This window comes from Scyliorhinus canicula, chromosome 18 (genome assembly GCF_902713615.1).
Source record: "Scyliorhinus canicula chromosome 18, sScyCan1.1, whole genome shotgun sequence".
Taxonomy (NCBI): Eukaryota; Metazoa; Chordata; class Chondrichthyes; order Carcharhiniformes; family Scyliorhinidae; genus Scyliorhinus; species Scyliorhinus canicula.
In genome coordinates, this window is record NC_052163.1 from 95,201,741 (window position 1) to 95,223,227 (window position 21,487).

Genomic DNA, 21,487 nt, shown 5'->3' on the forward strand with positions numbered 1-21,487 from the left:
TTGATTTAAGTGCATCAAGGTTGAAATACAGGTACAAATTAAACCACTTGATTGAAATATTTCTGAGAGCTGTTCCGTTCACATGGTTTGAAGAATGAAAGTCACATTTTGCATTGTTTATAAATGGAACATGTAATAAGCAGCAGATTGTGATGCCAGCAGGAATGTTACCCTGCTGCATTGAATATCCTTTGTTATCAAGCAGTTTCACGTTCCAAAATATTTTTTTCTGTCACAACCCATAAACTGTTTGCTTTGTTGTTTTTCAGAATATTAAACGTTCGGGCGTGATTCTCCGGAAAGGTCTCTAAGTATGGTAGCGAGCGGAAACTACTGTGAGCTTCCCGGCACTCGGCCCAGCGAGGCCGACAATGTTATTCAACATTAATTGTGGCACTTAACGAGGCCCCACAGGCTTTTCGCCACAAATGAAGGCTTGCCAGCTGATTTACCGGCACCGCACACGCCAACCCACCGTTAACAAGGTCGAGCAGCACTTAAACAGCTCTTGGCCAGCCAACCCCAGCCAGCTCGCAACAATGGAGTCCAGGAGACCTGCCCCAACATTCGGGCATGCAGATCCAGCCAGGTTCCTAGACACAGTGGATGCCAGGAGGGATGTCCTGTTCCCCTGAGGACCCCAGAGGGTCAGTCACAGGGTAGCCAGTGCTGCCTGTGACGAGGTGGTAGCGGCTGTGAGCCGTGGGAGTGTGACCAGGAGAACCTGGCCTCCAGTGCCGGAAAAAGGTCAATGTCCTACACCAGGCAGCACAGGTGAGTCGACACCAATGCCCCCCCCCCATGCAAACATCCAAAGCCCCCCAACTCTCCATGCAACACCCAACTCTCCCTCCACCTCTCCTCCCTTCAACCCCTCCCAACCCTTCCTTCACACCCCCCCTCCCACCACTGTGAACCACATGTGCAGCTAATGATGCCCTCTCTTTGTCTCCTCAGGAAAAGCTCGGGACAATCATCAGGAGAGGGCCCAGACATGGGGTGCCGGACATAAGAACCCTCACCTCACTCGAAGAGCGGGTCCTGGAGGTGACTGGAGTGGCCGAGGACAGAGCGGTCACCAGCATGGAGGCTGGCAGACACTGCAGAGGTGAGGAACCACCGGGCTCCAATCGGAGGACCTGTGAAACATGAGCCTTACTGACTGACCCATTCATCCCACTCACTACATGTCCATTCCCCTCAGGTCCTCTCCGAGGAAGACACGATCAAGGCACCATAGCTGTCATCCCCACTCTCTGTAGCTCAGAAACATGTACCTTGGTGGGACATGGTAGTGGACAGGCTTCTGGGGCACAACCTGGTGAGCACCACACTGCTGCTGATGCATATCAGGTGGAGACAGGAATCCCCAGGTGAGACACCAGTCAGAATCGGCTGGACCCCATGACCCAGCTGGGCCCCAGTCTAATGCTGAGCATGTGGAAGAGGTATTCCCGGAGCTGATGGAGATGGCAGGGAGCGGTCATCACATTCAGAGGGAGATGTCAGCGACACTCCAGCAGATCCATGGCTGATTGGAGGAGCCCCAGAGGCTACTGGCACTGGCGATGTCGACGGCAATGTGTGGCCACAGTGGGTCCCCCTCACCGGACCCCAGACCCTGTACCCCAGACACACGCTCATCATATCACCTGGACCGGGAGCTGGTCCCCTCCCTTGGCTCTCACCCACCCTCGGCCATGGGCATGTCTCCAGAGCTGTGTCCCATCCTCTGAGTGTTTGGATGTTGCGTGTGTGGTGTTGCCTTCCGCAGTGTTCAAGCACAGTGTCCAGGCATCATGGTCTGATTCAGATGCAATGACCCCCACATGCTACATGACCCGCCCACCCACGGGAATCCACTTGGGTTGTGTGAAGTGCTCACTTAACTACGATTGTCGATTTCCGATTAGCAATAGCCTCAGCCGTATGGCCGGAGGCCTCGGGCAGGGACGAAGGTTGCCCCAGAATGGACACAAATGATGCAGGGGTTCGCATGGTGGTGCCACATGCAGTTGCTCCCCCAGCTCCTCCTTTGCCTGTGAGCAAAGGTGGCTACTCACCTCCTCAGCTCCCCACAGACGCCCTCCCGCCGGGTTTACGCTTTTCGAAAGGAGTACTAATCGGCACCAGCATGACCACTTGCTGGGTGGCCAATGAATCAAGGGAGGCTGCTGGAAATGAGGTTGCACCCGTTAATATGTAAATGGGGCTTAAATGGTGATAATTGGTTTCTCGCTTCGCTCTGGCAAGATCTCGATTTCACCTCGGGGAGTGGGCAGGTTGCTTCACAAACTGTTTGGCGCCTGGCACAGTTCTTGTTTTCGGCCTCTCCCGCTATTCACCGTCCTCGTTTTGCTCGAGCGAGAGCGCAACGAGGCCCTTAGAATTCTAGAGTTCTGTCTCTTTGAATCTCATTCTCTCTAATATACCTCGCAATGTATTTATTTTAATATTACAATTTCTCTCCTTTGTCCCTTCCTGAAGTTGATGGCAGCTTCCTGGAAGTTCAATAGACACTAAGCTCCCTTTGCTACCAAATGTAACATTAACTTCTGATCCTTGTCTCTGAGACCTGGTAGGTTATTGAATTGTAACAGAACATCACAACCAAACCCATTTGTGTCCTCAATCACAGAATATTATCCAGACCTGGAGATCTGTACATTTTTAAGCCTGCAAACACCTCCAATACCTTGAATACCTTGTCACTTCCTATGACAATTTTCTCAAGAACCTCACAGTCTCTCTCCCTTACTTCTATATCTACCTCCCCATTCTCTTGGATAAGACATGAAGTATTTGTGCAACACCCTATAAATGTTCTCTGGCTCCACCCACAGATTTCCCAGTTGGTCCCGAATGGTCCCCTGTTGGGGGGCGGGGGGCAGCACAGGAGGGGAGGGGAGGACAGGTCTCACTCAACCATCACCCCTGTGCTTGTTAACTTACTATGTACTATGATTACTGTTCCAGCAATGGCTGGATTTAGACAGTCTCACCATCCATAGAATCCCTACAGTGCAGAAGGGCACCATTCGGCCCATCGAGAAGGCACTGACCCTCTGAAAGAACAACTTACCTAGGCCTATTCCCCCACTCCACCTAACCTGCACATCTGTGCACAGCGGGAGAAAACTGGAGCACCCAGAGAAAACCCACTCAGACACGGGGAGAAAGTAGAAACTCCACACAGACAGTCGCCCAAGGCCAGAATGGAACCTGGATTCCTGGCTCTGTGAGGCAACATTGTTAACCACTGTGCCTTATTCAAACCCTCATTTCCAAATCTCTCCCTATCTCTGTAATCTGCACCCCACACCCTCCCGCTAACTCTTTGAGATGTCTGCGCTCTTCCAATTCTGGCTGAAACATTCCCAATGTTAATCAATTCATCATTGAAAGAATTGCCTTCAGCTTTCTTGGGTCTAAATTCAGGAATTCCCTCCCTTATTCTCTCCACCCCTCAATGTCCCTTTGCTCCTTTGAAACACTCCTTAAAAACCTCCCATCAGGAAGGTTTTGATCACTTATCTGAATACCTCCACATGAATAGCTTCGAAATGCTAGCGAGCTGGATGTTTTCGTAGGATTGGTTGAAAAGGAACCTGGAAAACTACGCCACCAGGGTGGTTGTGAATTGGGAGAGAGAGGGTTCAGAGAACTGCGCCTTGCTGATGATAATCGCACGCTTGCGAAACACCTAAGTGAAAGCTGTTGTCAGTTAAGATTCCTGACCTATCCTGTGCGAATAAAGAATAGCACATTTCCCCCTCCCCATATTGTGGAACCATGTAGCGATGTAATGTCAGTATATCGAAGAGGAATGATTGTTATATCAACTATTTCGAGTATGCGGCGCAGTGAGTAGCACTGCTGCCTCACGGCGCCGAGGTCCCAGGTTCAATCCCGGCTCTGGGTCACTGTCGTGTGGAGTTTGCACATTCTCCCCGTGCTTGCGTGGGTTTCGCCCCCACAACCCAAAGATGTGCAGGGTAGGTGGATTGGCCATGCTAAATTGCCCCTTAATTGGAAAAAATAATTGGGTACTCTAAATTTATAAGAAAAACTATTTCGAGTAGAAATTAACTTTTTATTTGAAGTATAATTTGTCCATTATTTTATGTTTCATTCACATTGGTTCCAAGTCACCTTAAAGTAAAAAGTTACAAAAAGTAGAATCTTATTTATAATTTCTTAATGAGGGTCTCATTCAGTAAACTTGGTTATTTTGGATTCCGGTTCCCCATGGGGGTTGTAACCCTTCCCCTTTTTCCTCATCCTACCTCCCGCAGCCTTCTTCAGCCTGATGTCCATATCCTCTGTATTTTGAACCTAGTTTTATTGTACATGCTCCCTGCTCTCTAGTCCGTGGCTGATGGCTGGGCATTAAGTCATCTCCTTCAGCTTAAGGCATTTCAGTGCGTTTATCCTCTATCCTCCTCAGTGGGGTAGTAAAGGCAGCAAACCCATAGAGGGAGCCATGCTAATACATTAAGAAGTCTTACAACACCAGGTTAAAGTCCAACAGGTTTGATTCAAACACGAGCTTTCGGAGCGCAGCTCCTTCCTCAGGTGAATCACAGTAAGGAAATACAACAGGTTTTTAAAAAAAGAATTTTTACTAAGGTTTTGCAGAATTTTTCATAATTAAATAATCGTAACAATAATAACAAAACAGGGCAGCACGGTGGCCTAGTGGTTAGCACAACCGCCTCACGGCGCTGAGGTCCCATGTTCGATCACGGCTCTGGGTCACTGTCCGTGTGGAGTTTGCACATTCTCCCCGTGTCTGCGTGGGTTTCGCCCCCACAACCCAAAAACGTGCAAGCTAGGTGGATTGGCCACTCCAAATTGCCCCTTAATTGGAAAAATGATTGGGTACACTAAATTTATTTTAAAAAAAATAATAACAAAACAAACTAGAGTGAACATTAACATAATGTAAAAAGAGAATGTACAATAGGCACGATTCTCCGCAAATGCGGCGAGTCAGAAAGGCTGCCGTGAAACTGGCCGTGTTTCACGGCAGCCTCCGCGCCCCCTCCCAGGACCCGATTCTCCCCCCCGGGCGGGGCTAGCAGCGCGGCCCCGTGAAGCACGGCATCGCGGGCTTAGCGACCGTCGCTAAGCCCACGCGCCAAGCGTCACGGCAGCTGACGCACATGATGACGTCACCCGCGCATGCGCATGGTGCGGCCGTGCCAATCGGTGCCATGGTTGTCCGGGACGGCACTTTGCGGCCGTTTTCACCAACGGTGAGAGCAGGTGTGTTTGCTTTCGTGAAAACAGCCATAAAGGCCTGGGAACTCGGCCCATCGGCCTGGGGAGAATCGCTGTTCGGCGTAAAAAACGGCGAGCAGCGATTCGTGTCGGGGAGGCAGCCGTGGGGGGGGGGGGGGAGAATAGCGGGAGGTCGGGAAAAATGTCGGGATGGCCCTCCCGCTATTCTCCGACCTGTCGTGGGCAGCGGAGAATCGCGCCCAATAACAATTAAATAGACATTACCCCACGCGACCCAGTCTTCCCACACCATCCCAATGAAGCACTCACCCCCCACTCCCCTACGGATTGCTGCTGCTGCTGACAATTAAATTTTCCATGAGAAAGTCCACGAACGGCTGCCACCTCCGAGAGAACCCTAGCATTGACCCTCTTAAGGCAATCTTTATTTTCTCGATGCTGAGAAATCCAGCCATGTCGGTAACCCAAGTCTCTACACTCGGGGGCTTCGAGTCCCTCCACATTAATAAAATCCGTCTCCAGGCTACTAGGGAGGCAAAGGCCAAGACGTCGGCCTCTTTTGCTCCCTGAACTCCCGGGTCTTCTGACACTCCAAAGATCGCTATCTCTGGACTCGTGTGTTAAGCACCTTGGACATTGCCCTTGTGAACCCTTGCAAGAACACTCCAGGCATGACCAAAACATGTGGAACGGGTTTGCAGGGCTGCCCTTGCACCTCATACACCTGTCTTCTACCCCACAAAACTTGCTCATTCTCGCTGCCGCCATGTGTGCCCGGTGGATTACCTTAAATTGAATTAGACTGAGCTGGCACATGATGAGGAGGAATTAACCCTGCCCAGGACCTCTGCCCACAGACCCGCTTCCAACTCCTCACCTAGCTCCTCCTCCCACTTGCCCTTGAGCTCCTCCACCGGGATTTCCTCCACCTCCTGTAGTTCCTGGTAGATATCCGACACCTTCCCCTTCCCCACCTAGGTGCCGGAGACCACCCTGTCCTGTATCCTCAGTAGCAGCAGCGTCGGAAAGGCCACTACCTGTTTTTTCAGGAAGGCTCGTACTGGCAGGTATTTAAAGGCGTTTCCTGGCGGCAGATTAAATTTGTCCTCTAGCGCCTTCAAACTGGGAAAGCTTCCGTCTATGAACAGATCTCCCATCCTTCTAATGCCTGCCCTCTGCCAACTCTGGAACCCACCATCCTTCCTACCCGGGACAAACCTGTGGTTGTTGCATATCGGGGTCCAGACCGACGCTCCCTCCACCTTCTTGTACCTTCTCCACTGTCCCCAGATCCTCAGTGTCACCAACACCACCGGACGTGTGGAGTAACGGGTTGGCGAGAGTGGCAAAGTGACAAAGGAGCCATTATCAAAGCTCCCAGGCTAGTACCTTTACATGACGCCGCCTCCAGCTGCTCCCACGCCGCCCCCTCCCCCATTGCCCACTTCCTAATCATTGCTATATTGGCCTCCCAGCAGTAGTTGCGAAAGTTCGGCAGCGCCAACCCCCCCCCCCCCCCCCCCCCCCCCCGACTGCACTCCAACAGCGATCTCCTTACTCGCGGGGTCTTATTTGCCCACACATAGCCCATAATGATCCTACTCACCCGCTTAAAAAAGGCCTTAGGGATGAAGATGGCGAGGCACTGAAAGACAAACAAAAATCTGGGGAGGACAGTCATTTTCACGGTCTGCACACTCGCTGCCAGTGACAGCGGGAGCATGTCCCACCTTTTAAAGTCCCCTTCCAGTTGCTCCACCAACCGGGTCAGGTTGAGCCTGTGCAGGGCATCCCATTTCCTGGCCACCTGTATACACAGGTAACGAAAACTTTTCTCTACCATCCTGAGCGGCAGCTTTCAGCCTCTCCTCCTGCCCCTTGGCCTGGATCACAAACAACTCGCTCTTTCCCATGTTCAGTTTGTACCCTGAAAAACTACCAAAATCCCTCCGGATCCGCAGAATCTCCCCCACCCCCGCTACAGGGTCCGAAATGTACAGGAGCAAATCATCCGCGTATAGCGAGACCTGGTGTTCCACACCTCCCCCCCCCCTCCGCCTCCCCCCCGCCCCCGAACCAGTCCCCGCCAGTTCCTCGAGGCTCTCAGCGCCATAGCTAGTGGTTCTGTAGCTAGGGCAAATAGTAACGGGGAGAGGGGACACATCTGCCTCATTCCCCGGTGAAGCTCGAAGTGCCCCAACCTCAGCCGGTTTGTACATACACTTGCTACAGGCACCTGGTACAGCAATTTCACCCAGCCAATAAAGCCCTGACCAAACCCGAACCTCCCCAGTGTTTCCCACAGGTACTCCCACTCCACCCGGTCAAAGGCTTTCTCTGCGTCCATCGCTGTATTACCTCCGCCTCCCCTCCCTCTGAGGGCATCATAATAATATTCAAAAGTCTCTGGACAGGGCAGCAGGGTGGCACAGTGGTTAGCATTGCTGCCTACGGCGCTGAGGACCTGGGTTCAAATCCCGGCCCTGGGTCACTGTCCGTGTGGAGTTTGCACATTCTCCCCGTGCCTGCGTGGGTTCCGCCCCCACAACCCAAAAATGTGCAGGGTAGGTGGATTGGCCATGCTAAATTGCCCCTTAATTGGAAAAAAATAATTGGGTACTCTAAATCTATAATTTAAAAAAATAAAAATTAAAAATTTTTCTTTAAAAAAAGTCTCTGAACATTGGTATTGAGTTGTCTGCCTTTAACAAACCTAGTCGAGTCTTCCTCTATCACCCCTGGGACATAATCCTCAATTCTTGTAGCCAGAATCTTAGCTAGCAATTTGGCATCCACGTTTAAAAGCGAAATCGGCCTGTATGACCCGCAATGTTCCGGGTTCTTCCTCGTTTAAGAATGAGTGAGATCAAGGCCTGTGACATTGTTGGGGGGACGGTTCCTTTGTCTCTAGCCCCATTGAAGGTTCTCATCAGGAGTGGGCTCAATATTTCCGAAAATTTCTTATAGAATTCTAGCTGGTAATCGTCCGGCCCCGGGGTTTTACCCGATTGTATGCCCTCTAAATCCTTGACAATCTCCTCCAATTCAATCGGGGTCCCCAGCCCCTCCACCAGCTCTTCATCCACCCATGGAAACCTCAACTGGTCCAAAAATTGCCTCATCCCTTCCGCTCCCGTCAGGGGCTCCGACTCATATAGCTTACTATAGAACTCCTTAAAGACTCCGTTCACACCCCTGGATCCAAGACCGTGATACCATCCTTGTTCTTTACTCCCCCAATTTCCTTCGCCACCTCCCTCTTTTGCAGTTGGTGTGCCAGCATTCTACTTACTTTCTCCCTGAACTCATAGACTGCCCCATTTGCCTTCCTCAGCTGTGCTATCGCTTTCCCTGTGGTCAGCAGTTCAAACTTTGCCTGCAGACTCCGCTGCTCCCCCAGTAGCCCTGCCTCGGGGCCTCCGCGTATCTCCTGTCCACTCAGAGTATCTTCTCCAGCAGTCTCTCCCTCTCTGCACTTTCTCTCTTTTCCCTATGGGATCGAATTGAAGTGAGTTCCCCTCTGACAACTGCCTTCAGAGCCTCCCAGACCGTTGCCGCTGCTACCTCACCCGTATCGTTTGTTTCCAGGTAATCCTGGATATTCCTGCTAATCCGCCCGCAAACCTCTTCATCCGCCAGCAGCCCCACATCCAGTCTCCAGAGTGGGCGCTGCACTCTCTCCTCACTAAGCCACAGGTCCACCCAGTGCGGGGCATGGTCTGCAACTGTGATTGGTGAGTATTCTGTCCCTGCCACCTTTGGGATTAACACCCTGCTCAAGACAAAGAAGTCTATGCGGGAATAAACCTTATGAACGTGGGAGAAAAAAGAGAACTCCTTCGCTCTCGGCCGCGCGAACTTCCAGGGATCCAAACCCCCCCCCCCCCCCCCCCCATCTGCGCCATAAAACCCTTCAGTTCCTTAGCCACTGCCGGTTGCTTCCCTGTCCTGGACTTCAACCGGTCCAGCTTGGGGTCAATGACTGTGTTAAAGTCTCCCCATGATCAGGTTGTGTGACTCTAAGTCCGTGATTTTGCCTAGCATGCGTCTCATAAATTCCACATCATCCCAATTTGGAGCATAGACATTCACAAAAACCACCCGGACCCCCTCCCACTTTCCACTCACCATTATATACCTGCCCCCCCCTTATCTGCCACAATTCTCCCAGCCTCGAATGCCACACCCTTACTGATCAGAATTGCTACCCCCCTGGTCTTCGAATCCAGCCCTGAATGGAACACCTGGCCTACCCATCCCTTTCTCAATCTCGTGTGATCTGCGAGCTTTGAATGTGTCTCCTGAAGCATTGCTTTTGTCTTTGCTGCAGCTCCAGACAAATACCTCACTGTTTCTGCCGGGTCTGGTAACCCAGAGACATACCATTACTGGGGGAAAGTACTCCTCCAACATTCACCTACATCTTTTCATCAAAATTCCACCCTGTATTGATTAAAAACAGCTCTTTTCTGTAACCTTGGGCAGGAGCTGCCTTGTGTGTGACCACTTACTCCATGGTCCATACCGGAAGACGAAACACAGCAGTTAACGACTCCACAAGTCCCAACCGGGACCATCCTGAGATGCTGTCTCCCTTCTGGGCTGGCTTTTATTTTGGGGAATTCATGAGGCCTGCTGTTGGGCCCCACCCCACCTTCAGCGGGAGAGCTCGTATTCCAAGAGCCACACGGGGAGGTGGTGGCGTAGTGGTATCGCCACTGCACTAGTAACCCAGCGGCCCGGATAATGATCTGGGACCCAGGTTCGAATCCCACCAAGGCAGGCGGTAGAATTTAAACTCAATAAAATATCTGGAATTAAAAGTCTAATGATGACCGTGAAACCATTGTCGTAAAAATGCATCTGGTATCACTGATACCTTTTCGGGAAGGAAATCTGCCACCCTTACCTGGTCTGGCCAATATGTGACACCAGACCCACAGCGTTGTGCAAGCCACTCAGTTGTATTCAACCCTACAAAAGCAAATAAAGTAATGAAACCAGACGGACTACCCGGCATCGAACCAGGCACTGGAAACGACAATGGCAAACCCAGCCGTCCCGACCCTGCAAAGCCCTCCTGACTAACATCTGTGGGTTGTGCCAAAGTTAGGAGAGCTGTCTCACAGACTACTTAAACAACAACCTGACATAGTCATACTCAGAGAATCATACCTTACAAAGTCCCAGATACCACTATTACCATTCCTGGGTATGTCCTTGGCCAGACCAAGCAGAGGTGATGGCACAGTGATATACAGTCCTGTATAATATCACTGTAGTAGCCCTGGGAGTCCTCACCATCTAAATCTTGGCTTCAAGTTAAACATGAGCAAGGAAACCTCCTGCTGATTACTATGTAGTGACCACCATGATGAATCAGTACTCCTCCATGTTGAACACCACTTGGAGGAAGCACTGAGGGTGGCAGACCACAGACCATGCTGGCTGGGACTGCAGCAGGTGCAGGGAACCAGCAAGAGGGAAAAACATACTTGACCTCATCCTCACCAACCTACCTGCTGCAAATGCATCTGTCCATGACAGTATCGGTACAAGTGACCACCACACCGTCTTTGTAGAGACAAAGTCCCGTCTTCATATTGAAGATACTCTCCATCGTGTTGTGTGGCACTACCACCGTGCTAAATGGGATAGACTTCGAACAGATCCAGCAACTCAAGACTGGGCATCCAGGAGGTGCTGTGGCGCAGCAGAATTCAACCACAATCTGCAACCCCATGGCCTGGCATATCCCGCACTCTACCATTACCACCATGTGAGGGGATCAAACTTGGTTCAATGAAGAGTGTAGGAGCAAGCCAGGAACAACATCAGGCATACCAAAAAATGAGGTGTCAACCTGGTGAAGCTACAACACAGGACTACTTGTGTGTCAAACAGCATAAGCAGTAAGTAATAGACAGAGCTGAGCAATTCCACAATCAACGTATTAGATCTAAGCTCTGCAGTACTGTCACATCCAGCCGTGAATGATGGTGGACTATTAAACAACTCACTGGAGGAGGAGGCTTCATAAATATCCCCATTCTCAATGATGGAGAAGCCCAGCTAAAGACAAGAGGATCCAACCATCGCCCCTTGACATTCCATAACATTACCATCGCTGAAACACCCACAATCAACATCCTGGGGGTTACCAATGATCAAAAACTGAACTGGACTAGCTAAATTAATACTATGGCTACGAGGGCAGGTCAAAGGCTAGGAATCCTACAGCGAGTAACTGACCTCCTGACCCCCAAAAGCCTGTCCAACCTTCTACAAGGCACAAGTCAGGAGTGTAATGGAATACTCTCCACTTGCCTGGATGAGTGCAAATCCAACAACACTCGAAGCTCAACACCATCCAGGACAAAGCAGTCCGCTTGATTGCTCCCCCTTCCACAAACATTCAAACCCTCCAACACCGATGAACATTGGCAGCGTATATGCCATCTACAAGATGTACTGCAGTAACTCACCAAGGTTCCTTAGACAGCATCTTCCAAATCCATGACCACTACCATCTAGAAGTTCAAGAGCAGCAGATACCTGGGAAACCCACTACCTGGAGGTCTCCCTCCAAGTCACTCGGCACGCACACTTGGAAATGTATCACCATTCCTTCGCTGTCGCTGGGACAAAATCCTGGAACTCCCTCCTGAACAGCACAGTGGGTGGACCTACACCTGAGGGACTGCAGAGGGTTCAAGAAGGCAACTCATCACCACCTTCTGAAGGGCAACTAGGGATGGGCAATAAATGCTGGCCGAACAAGCAATGCCCGCATCCTGTAAAATAAATTTTAAAAAACATTCCAGAGCAAAGGCCTGGATTCGAGGTTCCTGCCTTCAGCACCACAAAGGGTTAAGCTCTTTGTAAACCTGACACCTAGCTGTAGGGTAATGAGGAGAGAGTTATCCACCTACTCCTTCACCTAAGACCGGGCGGGTTCGCTCTTTCAGTTCCCTCCAGTGAATTGATATGTGCTCCAGAACTAAGAATGAGGAAAACATTTTAATTACGGCGAGGATTTAAACATCAAACTGCAGGATTTTCACACTCTTCATACATACCGGCCTTTTTTCCTTGGTGAGTAAAAACTATTACCTTGCAGAGAAAGCAGCACCTGGGCAAGAATGTGAAAATGAAGGTAAAAGATAGCAGGAACTCCTAGTGCGTTTCTTTTTGGTGACCATATTTTACAAAGGTTTAAGCTGGGCAATATCGGGGCATATTTGATCGTATTTTAACAGTTTTGTGGTAATGTTTGTTTTCCATTAAAATTCAACTGTGGAAGGACATTATAATCAGTGTGAAAAGTTAAAAAACATTTTGGAACCAAATAGTGATCACAGTCCAATGATAGATTAAAGACTTAAAAAGTGGATTTCGTGGCGTTTTTCAGATTTCGGCCCAAGCAATCTGTATCTATTGTTTGAAATGTCTTGTACCATCTGCTTAAGACAGACCCTTGGTATCATTTCATAAAATGAGAAAGCAATTGGCTTATTGTAAAGTATAGTAAATGTCTAGTTTCAGGACCTTTGTTTTTGATCGGATGGACTGCAGCTGAGTGGTATCTGATTTGAGCATTTAGAGATTGGGCTGCAGTTTACAGGTCTGACAACGACGGGAGCAATTTGAGGTGGTGTTCATGTTTGACAAGCAGTGCATAACACATTGCAGTATACTGGTGTACATTTTTCAAGAGTGCATTGGGAACGATACACTGATCAAGCCCAATGTCATGTCTGATCTATCTCATATGTACTGGACAGTGAATGGTTCTAATGTATCAAAAGCTTGGATTTAAAATACATAGAAAATAGAGTCAGGAGGAGGCTATTTGGCCCATCAAGCCTGCTCCGACATTTATTATGATCATGGCTGATCATCAAGTTCAATACCGTGATCCCGCTTTCTCCCCATATCCCTTGATCCCTTTAGCCCCAAGACCTATAACTAATTCCTTCTTGAAATTACACAATGTTTTCGCCTCAACTGCTTTTTTCAGAATTCCACTCTCTGGGTGAAGACATTTCTCCTCACCTCAGTCCTAAAAGGTTTACCCTTTATCCTTAAACTATGACCCCTAATCTGGACTCCCCACCATCAGGAACATTCTTTCTGAATCTACCCAGTCTAATCCTGTTAGAATTTTGTGTTTCTATGAGATCTCCTCTCACTCTTCTAAACTCCAATGAATATAATCCTAACCAACCTAGTCTCTCCTCACATGACAGCCCGCCATCCCAGCAATCAACCTGGTAAACCTTCGCTGCACTCCCTCCATAGGAAGAAGATCCTTTCTCAGATAAAGACTCCAAACCTGCACACATACTCCACGTGTGGCCTCACTAATACACTATACAATTGCAGTAAAACATCCCTATTCCATTTTTTAAAACGGCAATGTTTTAGCGTGGCCAATCCACCTACCCTGCATATGTTTAGTTTGTGGGGGTGAAAAAAATCCCTATTCCTATACTCAAAACCTCTTGCTATGAAGGCCAAGATGGGTGGTACGGGAGCAGAGTGGTTAGCACTGTTGGTTCACAGCGCCAGGGACTCGAGTTTGATTCCTGGCTTGGGTCACTATCTGTGCGGAGTTTGCATGTTCTCCCCGTGTCTGAGTGGCTTTCCTCTGGGTGCTCCGGTTTCCTCCCACTAGGCCCAAAAGACTTGCTTGTTAGATGAATTGGACATTCTGAATTCTCCTTCAGTGTACCCAAACAGGAGCCGGAGTGTGGCAACAGGGGATTTCCACAGTAACTTCATTGCAGTGTTAATGTAAGCCTACTCGTGACACTAATAAAGATTATTATTCTTACATACCATTTACTTTCTTTAGTGCCTGCTGTACCTACTGAGTCATGAAGGCACCAAGATCTCGCTGAGTATCCACCTCTCCTAATTTACATGCATTTAAATAATAATCTGGGTCTTATTTCTAGCTCGCGGCTTTATAGGGGCGATTGTGATAGCCCATTTGTATGAATCTTACTCTTCAAAACACATGCCCCAGTTCACACATACAGCAACTGAACTCCCCCCCCCCCCCCCATTTGGATTTTATCTCCCCAAAAATACCAGGCTACAACTTATCCTCCAGTGCTTCACAACGTTTTAGTGAGCCTGGCTCAGTAGGAATTTGCAGTAGGAATCTGTGGTTAGTTAGTGAATTCCCCATTCCCCTAATGCCCAAAGGCACTGAGTCCATGTGGCTTAGCAGGTACTACCCTGAGCATTTAACTCTTCACGCACCAGCATTTGAACAAGGGACCTTCTTAAACCATATGGGTTAGTTATTCAGATAAATTCAGTGCGCAATCAAGGATCTGTCGAACATTCAACTGTTGGCATTGCTGTGGTATCAAAGATAAAGTGGCACTAAAACAGTCGATTAAACTGCAGGGTAAGAAAGATCTTTAAATCCTTGAAGGCGCCTTGCAACAGATGTTTTTTCACTGAGCAGTGTGGACTTCCAGAATCAACTGCTATGCCTGAACCAGTGACGAAAAAACCTTGTGCAACTGTCCAACATTTGCTGTTTGTAACTGAAGCTTACCATTGGCAGCACGGCTTTAGGGAATTACCCCTGTTTTCCCTGATGCCAAAGCAGCTTGAGTCATGAAAAATGGTGACAGTGAAATCACTGTTCAAACTCCTCGTACTTCACTTGGATGATACGATTTGCCTGCAGAGGCATATGTTTGCCAGTGGCAGGGTTGACCACACCGTCCATGACATACACATTTCACTGAGAAGCAGGAAATGTCCTTTGGTAGTATCAGTGCCCAAGTGTTTCAACATGTCTTAATATAGGCACCAACTGAGGTAACACCACACGGAAAACAGTAATAACTTGTATTTATATTGCATCTTTAATATATATACACCACAGGGAAACTTCACATGAGAGTTATCAAAACAAACTTTAATACTGAGCCCCTAAAGAGAGATTAGGACAGGTAAAAAGCTTGCTCAAAGGGGTAGATTTTAAGAGAGAAAAGAAGGGACAAGGGGCAGAGAGGTTCAGGGAGGGAATTCCACAGGTTCGGGCCATGAGAACTGGAGTTACAGTCTTTAGTGGTGAAGCAATTAAACTCAAGGGTGAATGAGGTTAAGATTGGAGGAGCACAAATAATTTGTTGGGTTGTACGGCTGGAGGCATCTACAGAGACAGGGAAGGTCAAGGTCAGGGAGGAATTTGAGATCATAGGTAAGATTTCAAATCCAGGGATTGCCTAACCAGGTGTCAGTGTAAGAGGAATTTGAGATCATAGGTGAGATTTCAAATCCAGAGATTACCTAACCAGGCGTCAGTGTAAAGAACTTGACACAAATAAGAGTTCTGATGACTTCAAGTTAACGGAGTGTGAAAGATAGGAAGCCAGCCAGGAATATATTGGCTTAGCTAAGTCTATGGTTAACAAAGACAAAGATGAGGGTTTCAGCCGTAGATAAGCTTAAGGTAGAGGCATTGTCCAAAGCCAGCCAAATTAAAATACATGATTTTATGATGGCATGGATGTGGTTGGTTAAGTTTACCTCAAAGTAGGGCAGCACGGTGGCGCAGTGGGTTAGCACTGCGGCCTCACGGCACCAAGGTCCCAGGTTCGATCCCGGCTCTGGGTCACTGTCCGTGTGGAGTTTGCACATTCTCCCCGTGTTTTCGTGGGTTTCGCCCCCACAACCCAAAGATGTGCAGGGTACGTGGATTGGCCACGCTAAATTGCCCCTTAATTGTAAAAAAATGAATTGGGTATTCTAAATTTATTTTTAAAAAGTTTACCTCAGAGTTAAATATATATTTTTTAAATTTTTCCAATTAAGCGGCAATTTAGCTTGGCCAATCCATCTATCCTGAACACCTTTGGGTTGTGGGAGGGAGACCCACACAGACATGAGGAAAATGTGCAAACTCCACATGGACAGTGACCCGGGGCCGGGATCGAACCCAGGACCTCTGCGCAGTGAGGCAGCAGTGCAAATCACTGCGCACCACGCCGCCCACTCAGAGTCAAATATAACACCAACGTTGCAAACAGTCTGGTTGTAGTGTTGATGGCAGGGGAATGGATTTTGTGGCAGGGACCAAAGACAATGGCATCAGTGCTCCCAATATTTAACTGGGAGAAATTTCTGCTTATCAATACTGTATGCCTTACATATATTGTCTGATAATTTAGAGACAGTAGAGGAGTTGAGAGTGATAGTGGTGAGGGAGAGCTGGGTATTGTCAACTACCTGTGGAAACTGACATTGTTTTCAAGATGATGAACTGAGGGGCAGCATATCTCAATTAGAGGGGACCGAGGATGAATTCTTGGGGGATACCTGAAGTAACAGTATGGGAGCAGGAAGGGAAGGCCTTGTAAGTGGTTCTCTAGTCAACACTGGAAAGACAAGGTCAGAACCAGACAAGAGTAAACCCAGTCAGATGAACAATGGTAGAAGGATGATAGAGGAAGATGGTGTGATCAGATCAACTATATCAAAAGCTGAACACAGGTCTAGAAGGACAAGGAGGGACAGTTTACCACTGTTACAATCACATGGGGTGTCAGTTATAACTTTGATAGGAGTTGTTTGTGCACATGACTGGAAACCTGATTAGAAGTTCCATGAAACATGAGCTCAGATTTGGGATACAACAGCACATTCAAAGAATTTGGAGTGGAAAAGGAGTTTGGAGATGGAGTTTACAAAGTCAGAATAGGTCATGGAATTTCGAGGAGAGGGGAGATGCCGCCAGATTTAATGGAGTGGTGGAAGCTACCTGAGGAGAGAGAACTGTTAACGATATTGAGTAGCATGGGGGCCAGGAAAGGAAATTCAGGGTTGAGGAAGCAGAAGGTAAGTCTTAAGGACAAGGGACAAGCAAATGGGGAGATAGGATGTGAGTTCATGGCTAGGGCAGGGAGGAGCATTAGTGGATGTTAAGCCTGGTGATCGAGGCGAAGAAAGGGCTGGGGCAGAGGTAGCTGAGTGGATGGTCTCAATCTTAGAGACAAAGAATGCCATGAGTCCTAGCTCTTATTGTTGAAGGTGAGAGTGAAAGAGACAAGAAAAAGGGGTATTTTTAAAAGGCAGCATGCAGTAGAGAAAAGAAGCCAGGTGAATGAAAATGAAAATCGCTTATTGTCACGAGTAGGCTTCAATGAAGTTACTGTGAAAAGCCCCTAGTCGCCACATTCCGGCGCCTGTCCGGGGAGGCTGGTACGGGAATGGTTATTCTTGCATAGGCGTGACAATCTTGGAATAGTGAGCAATGTTTGCCAAACATGGGCAGGACTGATAGCTCCGTATGGGGTCCAAATGGATCTTGCAGTGAATGGCTGTCGGCCATAGATGTTCAAATGTGCGGATTGAGGTTGAAAGTTGATCTGACAATAATTTCCGGTCTCTAAGATTGTAACCAACTATTGACGGGAACAAATCCAGAAAATGAGAGCGCTACTGGCATAAGAGTCATTCTCTGGAATTACGTACCATTTAGTTATGCTGCAGTTCCTGATGAACAAGTCTGACTGCTCAATGGTTTCTGCTTGGCTACCAAGCCTAGAAACTCAGTTTCACAGCAATCTGAAAACCTCTTGTGAACTTTTAAAAGAGGATTAACATTATTCAGATAATTCACTGGTTTAAAATTCAAGCTGAATTGAATGAAATGCTGCTAGTTATAGAGTAATGTTATTTCATGAATTGGATTTGTAAAGGTGAAAAGTTACTTTATTTTACACTTTAACTTATTTATGTTTTAAACATTTGGAAAATGGCAGGGTGAGACATATATACTACAGCTTCTTATAATTAGTTTAAAGGTTTTGCAAACCTTCATTATAATCCACTTAGTCTTCCTGAATTTCCAAATACCCAAAGATACTTTGCACTGGAATTTGATCACAGAAGAAAACTTGCATTTGCGTGGTGCCTCTTCCAAGCTCAGCCTGTTCTAAAGCGCTTGACAAGTGGTTAAGTACTTGTTGAAATAGTGTTCTGTGATACTGTCGAAAGCATGGCAGATAGATGGCACTCAGCAAGGTTCAGAAATCAGCAATGACAGATTTGTTTTTTTTACTGATGTTTGTTGTGGAATAAATATTGGCCTTGAAATAATAAGACCATAAAAGCAAAAGATTTAGGAGCAGAATTAGGCCATTTGGCCTATCGAGTGTGCTCTGCCATTCGATCATGGCTGTTTCTCATCCCCATTCTTCTGTCTTCTCCCCGTAACCCCTGATCCCCTTATTAATCAAGAACCTAAATAATGCCATGTCTCGGCTGAATGTCAGCACCTCAGCCAGTGTAGTACTCCCACAGCAATGCATTGAAGTGCCAACTTGGAAAAGACTCTAGACTGTGGGATGAATTAAAAACTCAGAGGTAAGAATGCTTAGCATCTTACGTTGACCAACAAGGTCACAGGTTTATGCCTGGTACATGTTGATTTGACCACGGGATCCATTGCAGTCGATCATAACCTGACTGAAAATCTGCACACAAGCTCTAGCCAGCAGGAACCATTGGATAGTGGTCAGGAGTGACCACTCCTCATTCCTGTTCCCATCCCTAACCCAAGGGCATTGGGGAGGAAAGCAGCATCCTGACTATTGTCTCAGCACAAAGATCTTTGTTACTGTATTAATGGAATGACACACTGCACTAACACACTGCGTTACTGCACTGTTGCACATTGCAACAGTAATATACTACATTACAGCCATACAGAGGTCTACAGATTATTTTTTTTAATAATAGGGTTGCGGGACCTTTTATATCTTCCTGAACAGATAGGTGAGAGCTCGGTTTATTTTTTTTTATCACAAGGTAACTCCTCTGTTCATGCAGCACTCAGTTCTACCCTGAATCAACAGTCTAGATTGTGTTTTTAATTCCTTATACGGGGTTTTAACCCACATCTTTTCTGACAAAAGAAACTGTCACTGAGACAAACTAGGGTTCATTAACCACAGGGATTGCAGCGTTCAAGAAAGGGGCTCGCCACCGCCTTCTCAAGAGCAATTAGGGATGGGCAATAAATGCTGGTCTAGCTAGCGACGCCCACATACTGAGAAAGTAAAAAAGACTGGCATTGCAACACACTGCTACATTGTATTACAGCACAAAACACACTAATCTAGTTTATTACAACAACAAATTACAATTATATGGCACCTTTAACAAATTAAAATATTCAGGCACTGTACAGGAATGTTATCAGCAAAATTGGAACACAAATGTACTACAGTACCGTCAAATTCATACATTGACACAGCAAGAGTTCTGATAAAAGGTCATAGACTCGAACATGGGACCGGGTTTACAATACCGGGTCAGGAGCCCAACAACCAGCTGAATTCTGGGTCCCACCCTGCACCTGGGTTACGCCACTCTCGTGATGCAATTTTTAAGTGTAAAAGTCTTAATTGGCCAGGGAGCTGAACTTGGCACTCAGTCAGACGTGCTGGGCTGCCTGGCACCAACAGTAGAGGCAGGCGGCAGCCATGTTGGGGCCTGCTGTTGCCTTGCTGAGTAGAGCAGGCAGCTCCTGTGAAGGCCATGCCGGGGGTGGGGGGGGGGGGGGGGGGGGGGGGAACCAGTGATCTTGCACAACAAGGTGAGAACCAGGTCTGCATCAGTCCAGACAGTGAGAATCAGTCTTGGCCGTGATAATCCACTTGATTGAAAATATGTTCTGTAGAATCTGAATGGGAGAGACGGACCACATGGTAGGGTAGAAATAAACAACGATATACATGAAATAACAAAACTATAGCTCCTCTCCCCAAAGTGCCACCCTCCCTGACTTGCACCCAGGTCAGGGTTTTTATACAGAGTAGTTTCTCCTTGTTAAGGCAAAGCCCCGCCCCAATTACCGTGGGCGTTTATACTCATCTGTGTAAGGGGGAAACATATAGAGCACAGTCCTTGGCCCCCAAAAGGCTCGTAACAACTCTCCCAACCCCCACCCCAAGACAGGAGAAACGTCCATATTGTCAGGCCAAGGCCCTCTTGCTCATTTTGGGAGCGAACGACGGTTCAGCGTTGATGGGAAGGGTCTGGCAGGTGTGTAACGCACCGGTGCCTGAGCTTCGAGGTGGGAGCGGTACGGCTGCCAAAGATGCAGGCAACTTGGATGGCTGGATAACTAAGGCGGGCAGGCCTGTGGCCATGTCCAAATCAGTGTCAGAGCCTTCTGATCAGGTATCTGGCAACTCAGCATCCTGTGCTTCGACGGGCAGAGGTGACGGTAATTGGTGTGGGGACTGTGGACAGATCCGGACTGGTGTACCCAGAGTCTGTTCTGGAGGCTCCTATTGTGCGGCGGAGGATGTGGCCCAGGTGGCGGATGGCTTCATGTACCTGTGTCCGGACTGAATAGAAAACTGGACCAGTTGCCTGGAGCACTACATCCGGGACCCATATGGTGCCAGTACTAAAATTTCACACATTTACAGCATCTCCCGGTTTGAAATCGTGCCGCTGCGAGCATCAACCTGTGTCCATCTCGGAATGGTTCTGTCGCTGGCGGACCCAAGCGCCTATGTCAGGGATGACATAGCTATGGCAGATCCGGAGCCGACATTCCATCAATAGCCTCTGCTGGTGTGCCACCCATGGTAACGTGAGGGGTTGTCTGGTAACTGAATAGGAAATGGGCCAATTGCACCTCCAAAGAACCTGTGGTCAGTTTCTTCTCTGCAGTTTTGACTGGACCGCCAGCTCAGCCAAACCATTTGAGGCTGGGTGATACTGGCCGGTCCATACATGCCAAATTCCATTGGAGGCCATGAACAACCTGAACTCCTTGCTGGTGAATGCGCCGCCGTTATCCGTATTCGGTGGGAAATGGTGCCTTTGCGGCGTCCAGTTTGCAGCCTGCGGCAGCAATCTCGATGTTCCATTTTGGGCGAATCATCCTGATTGCGCCATTGCAACGTCTTTAGATCCCCCGCTTCACGGATGCTCGCGCCATTCGGGTCTGGGGGCGATCGGCCGTTGGTTGCTTTGGCGACCGAGATTTAGGACCGACAAGCCCTGCAACTCCTGAACCCGCATTCTGCGCTCTCCTGGGAAATGGTGATGTTCACCACCTGCTGAAAGGATAAGGTGGGCCTTGGCAAGGAGCTTCCTTTGGGTGTCAGCATCTTGGAGCCCACAGATGAACTGGTCCCCTAAGGATTTGGACAGTGCAAAATCACATGAGGCCACGAATGTCCTTAAGTGTCTG

At 48.3% G+C, this 21,487-nt stretch overlaps 1 protein-coding gene across 1 annotated transcript in view; it reads left to right on the forward strand.

Moving 5' to 3' along the window:
* Positions 1–12,199: 12,199 nt before the first annotated feature.
* LOC119952957 (tight junction protein ZO-3-like) overlaps positions 12,200–21,487 on the forward strand; it is a 116,733-nt gene continuing 107,445 nt past the window's right edge. Inside the window, exon 1 of the mRNA XM_038776601.1 lies at positions 12,200–12,339. The gene's annotated coding sequence lies outside the window, so the exon portion shown is untranslated. The remainder of the gene's footprint in view (positions 12,340–21,487) is intronic.